General features: G+C 50.1%; 1 long non-coding RNA gene across 1 annotated transcript; it reads left to right on the top strand.

The window, feature by feature from the left end:
• The first annotated feature begins 1,275 nt into the window (after positions 1-1,275).
• LOC124527045 (uncharacterized) lies at positions 1,276-4,426 on the top strand. The gene is made up of 4 exons (XR_006965792.1): positions 1,276-1,338; positions 1,437-1,666; positions 3,791-3,920; positions 4,189-4,426. It is a non-coding gene; the product is annotated as an uncharacterized LOC124527045 (long non-coding RNA).
• The last annotated feature ends 1,033 nt before the right edge of the window (positions 4,427-5,459 follow it).

Consider the following 5,459-nt stretch of genomic DNA (forward strand, 5'->3'; position numbering starts at 1 on the left):
AGTGGCTACCATTCTGGCCAGAGTAGCACTTGAGGATCTAATAGTTCTCCCAGATATCCAGGCTCAGAACTGTCTTTTATTTCTCCCTTCCTGTCACACCTGCCTGCCATCACCATCCACCAAGAGCTCAGATAATTCTATCGAAATCCCGCCACAGCGTCACCTTTACCCCAGCTAGAGAGTCTTTCCTCTTTTGCACATCAGCCATTGCTACATCCTCTGAACTGGGCTTTACTTCCAACTGAACCCAGCTCCCACCTTCCCCCCTCTCCCCTTCGGAATCTTCCATAGCCTTCACTGCCCATGAAGTTCAAACTCCTTCGGAGGGGCCTACAAGACCCCTCAAAAAGACCCCACCCCTCGTTTTAGCCTGCTTTCCCACCACACCCTTTATATGACACAATTAAAACCCGGCTTGGTCCACTTCAATGCATTTTGCTACAGTAACTTAGGAAAGTTATGTTATTTTATTTCTCAAATTATCCCTAACCACCGTGGAACAATGACAGTCAAACGTTGAAAGTTTTCAGGATTTGGTTCCATCTGTTATTTTCCTTTAATAGTAATTTTCCTCTCTGTACGACATTTTGTATTTTTTTTTTTTCTGATTTGAGGGTTTTTATTTTGTAAAGGTTTCTTTCTTTCTTTTTTTTTTTTCTTTCAAAGGTAATTTCAGTGACCTGCCACATTTGGATATGAGTTGCCTGTGTGTTACTTAATTTCTTGTTCATTCTTGTCCCACAAGCCAACCCTTAGCAAAACTGCAAATGTGGCAAATGTGGCTAATCAGGCATCACATGATGTGTGTGTGCGTGTGTGTGTATGTGTGTGTGTGTGTAAATCTTTAGGCTAAAGTATACTTAATTGTATTTTGAGCAACCTATGACATCAGTTGAAGCTACAAAAAACACTATGGGCTATAACAAGTCCAGGCTGGGAATCTCTAAACTCCTCCTTGACTTTGGTTATGACCTTATAAGAGCATCTTAGCTGCCATCTTTGAAGTGTGGTTGAAAGCCATTCCTCGTGTTTTTCTTTCTGCCTTTGATTGAAACGTTTAAGTAACTGAATATGTATTTTTGCAGACCCCAGTCCAAAAGAGCCATCAAAACAAAATCCACATGATGTCTCCATGCCAGTGCCTGTCACCCAGCTGCTCTTGACTGCATGTGGATGGGAGATATTAACTCCAGAATTAGACCGGAACTGAGTCATGCATTGTTATTGGAGGAAGCTTGTGCTTGCGTGTCTGGAAATTCATATTAAAAGGCAAGGGGCTCACCAGCCTATTCCAGCTCTCGTCCCCGATGCCTAAGACTTACCTACTAACTTGATCTGGTTTGATTTTAATTGGGTTTGGGAGCCTCCTTCAGTCCTTTGACTATATCTGAGTATAAATGCAGGTCTAATAGCAAACACCTTTGCTTCTCTTACAGGCACATAAAGTCACTTCTCCTTGCCACACCACAGGCTTCAGGGCTTGGCTGAGAAAACCCACAACCGAAGGTCAGAAAGCTCATGGCTCCCCAGGCTGCCTGGAGTTCTGGTCTCCATCCTTTTCTGCCTGCCCCCAACACTCAACTCTGACTGAGCCCCTACTATGTGCTGCCACCGTGGAGAAACACATGAATGAGACACTGGCCTCTCAGTCTCTGGGAGGTTAGGTGTAAGTAAAGAGTTTCTTCTAAGGGGCCCCCTGAGATGATTCATGCAAAACACGTGCTTCTTTTTTTAAAAGGCTGGGGATTCCAGGCAGGTTGGGAGGTGAGAGCAGCTGGTGAAGTAGAGAAGAGGTTACAAGAGGCTCCGGGGCTGAAGATAATTTCAAAAGAGAGGGCAGAGAAAGGCCAGGTCTGACTGGTTCCATGTGCTAATGAGTCATAGCCATCAGTCAATGTCACCCAGGAAAAGATGCCTCTTCCAATCCCCTGGATGAGGACAGGTGGAGCCAGAAGAACCTGACCCGGAGATGGTCCCTGCTCCAACTCATGATGACCTTGGCAATGTCACTTGCCTTCCTTTAACTGTTTCTTTATCTGTAATTTGGGAGCATCGGACCATATGGTCCTAGGGGTCCTCCAGCTTTGAGACCAGAATCCCCTGAATTGCTATCCCAATACGCCTGCTGCCACATGGGGGTCAGTATGGGCAGACACTGTGAACTGTGGAATATTTATGTCAGTGTCCCAGTTAGATGGGTATGATTCGTGAGTTGCAAGTGTACTTTATCTGCCCCAGAACACAGAACCCCCCTTCAACTCTCACCCCTCCACCCTGGTTCCCAGGCTCGGCCCACTCTCGATTTCTGCTTCTTCCAGCTCTTTCTACTCCCCTCTCCATCCGGTTCATGTTTTAATCATTCATTCATTCATTCAGCAAATGTGTTTAGCACCTATCATGTACTGGGCACTAGATCGGGCACCAAATCTATGCCAAGCTCTCTATAGCGGAAAAGGAGGGAAGACAGGGAGAGCGTCCGGAACACTGGGCTCTCCTGTGCCATCAGGCTGGTCCCAAGAAGCTGATGTTGGGCTCTCGAGTTCTGGGGAGGGCCCTGTCCACTGTGTCGGGCCCTGCTGAAGCAGCCTCCGTTTTCTGTATTGTCGCCAGATGTCTGGAAGGGAGGATGGGGGCAGTCACCGCACACGGGGTCCCAGCACACTTCAGACCCAGCATTCCAGACTGCTCTCCCCTCACATCACAACCCCTCAGTGCGCAAGAATTCGCTTCCCCTTTCTCTCCAGTTTAAGCTGTTTCAATCCGTTTGGCCTCCTTGCACTCTGCTCTATTTGGGTGTGTTGATGGGCCCACAGAGGAGGCAAGTGACCCCCCAAAAGTGGAAGGGCATGTGTGGTCACGACAAGTAAGTGAGTAGGAGGCCTTGGCCCATCAGCAGAAGACTGAAGTGACAGAAAGAAACTGCGTTGGGTGTGAGAGAAGGCCCAGGGCTTGCCGGAGGGAGGCCCCTGGCACAGCCTGAGGCTTGCTGAGTAATCTGGGTTTCAGGGTTCAGGTTACCTGACAGCAGCTGGCATTTCTCGGCCACCTCCAAGTCACTTTCTTGGAGCCACAGGGAGGCTCTTTATTTGCTTGGAACTGGGAGAGCCTGTTACGGAATCTAACAGAGGCTCAGAGCTGGAGTAGCTACCTCAAGGGAGATTGGGCAAGCTCCCCGGGCCACGGCCAGGGCAGGCAGACCTGGGCCTCTGCTGGGGTGCAGGCCCTCCCACTGTCCCCAGCCTGCCCTGGAGACTGACACTCCTGTGGTGAGAGCTGTCGCCTTTCCTTTCTGGCCTTTGGGAGGCCACACCTTACCCTCATTCTTCTCTGTCCCAAGAGCGGTCAAGTCTGGAATTTAGGAGGTGGTGAGGGCAGGAAGGAGGGGAGTCCTGAATAAGGAACCCAGGCAGCCCAAAGTTGTCACACCTCCGAATGCAAGAAGAAAGAATGCTCCGAGCTGAGGTGGGGAGGTCTGTTTCAAGGCAGAAATGAATTGGGGTGGCAAAGCGGAGTTGACACCTTTACAGAATTGTCAGGGCAAACCGAATCTTTCCTCCCTCTCCACAGCTCAATCAGGACTCAGCCTGAGGGGCACCAGATCTCAGCTTCTCTCCCTCCCCTCCGCCTCCTTCCTCTCTCCACCCCTCCTCCCCTCCCCCTCCCCCTCTTCCCCCTCTCCCTCTCCACCTCCCTCTTCTTTTGCTTCAGGGCTTTGCATTATCATTTGCTGAGCTCCCCAGGACCTGGTATTTACTTCAGCCCCAGCTGCAAACCTTCTCTCTCACTCCAGGAATTGCATAAATAAACCACTGAGAACAGAGCCCTCCTCACCACAAACAGCACACGGGCTTCTGCTGGGCTTCTGCTCCGCCTCTGAGGCTTTGGACCAGCTCCTGGGAGGGGCTCCTGCCTGGTGACAGGTACCCACACAGCCTGCCTGTCCCCTACAGGCAACCCTGGGGACCCCCTCGCCTCCCACGTGAATGGGCAGGGCTTGGTGGGGTCAGAGTCACCCCTCCCCCCCCTCCGGTCTGAGCTGGGTCCCAGGCAAGGCTTCCCTGGGGGGGGGGGGGGGGGAGGGACCAACCACACAACTCAGTGACCTTGAGAAAGTTATTTTAGCCTCCACAGACTTCCCTTTCCCTGCTTTAAAATAGATCAGAGATTTATGCTTCTTAATTCACAAAGGAGCCGCATGGAAAAAGACTGATTTGTTCTGAAATGTTCTGGTTTCCTGAGAAGAACCCAGGGTTCCAGCCGGCACAGATACACGTGTACACACACGCATGACGCACAGATCGGTCCACACGCTCCGGCTACATCGGTTCACGGATTGAGCTATAATGCCCCGCGACAGGGATATCATTGCATGCACTGCTGGGGCCCCTGCAACGTTGTGCTTGGAATAAAGTTAATGTTCGATAAATACTGACTACATGAATGCACTTGACAAATGTTCCCTGCATCCCTTCCTTGTGCCAGGCAATGTGCTGAGTGTAGGGACAGCCTTGGCTCTTGAGGGGCTCACAGTCCAAGAGGGAGACACGCACATAAACACAGCCCGTAGTGAGTGTTAATGGGAGACAGGACGGAAGAGAACACAGGGCACAGTGAGGCTCAGGAGAGAGAGAGTTCAGCCCTGCCCTGTGTGGGGAAGGAGGACAGGGGAGTGGAAGTTCTGAGCGTGGAAAAGAGGGGCGCTCATCAGTCAGACAAGACAGAGGTTCCCTCTTCCAACAGAGGGAAACATGTTCAAAAGCACTGAGCCCTGAAATAGCATGGCAGAGTCAGGCCACCAAGAATTATCCCTAGGGCAGGACTACAGGAGGATAGGAGATGAGCAGGGGAGGGGAGAGGCCAGATAAAGAAGGCTGGATCCCATAGGTCATCATGTCCCAATATTTTCCAGTGATTCCTATACTCAACTTAAACATCCATCTTAGACCAATAAAGGTAGTAGTCTTACTTTTTCTCTGCTGATTGAGAAACTATATAAGCACAATGGACTTACAAACCCCCTGCGGTAACTCTAAGACCCCTTCCTCAATGCCTGGTTCCACACCGTGGCCCATATGTTGGAAAGCATTACTTAGGGGGTCCACATTACTTCTCATCCAGATTGGCTCACTCTGGAGAGTGAATGGGGTCACTATGAATAATTGCACGAAAGGCACAAGGAAGAACTAGAACTATTTGGGGCCAACCAGGATGCATGGTCGCATTGGCTAACGATGTTGGGCTGCCGTTGAAGGGTTCTTTAGAGTAAATGGTGTGATCGGAGGTATTCTATTGGAATTGAGTTACTCTCCCACTCTTACTTTTTACAGAACAGTGGGAGGAAGAGGAGAGGCATGGTTCAGATGGTCTTGGAGGCCCTTTCCAGCTTTGGCATTCTATAAATCTGTGTTTGGTAGGCATTTGAACAGTGAGAAGGGTTGGATAAAATGTAACCTCAAGGA

The sequence above is a fragment of the Lynx rufus genome, unplaced genomic scaffold (genome assembly GCF_022079265.1).
Source record: "Lynx rufus isolate CCGP_SWC_20201006 ecotype Redwood Valley unplaced genomic scaffold, mLynRuf1.p SCAF_5, whole genome shotgun sequence".
NCBI lineage: Eukaryota > Metazoa > Chordata > Mammalia > Carnivora > Felidae > Lynx > Lynx rufus.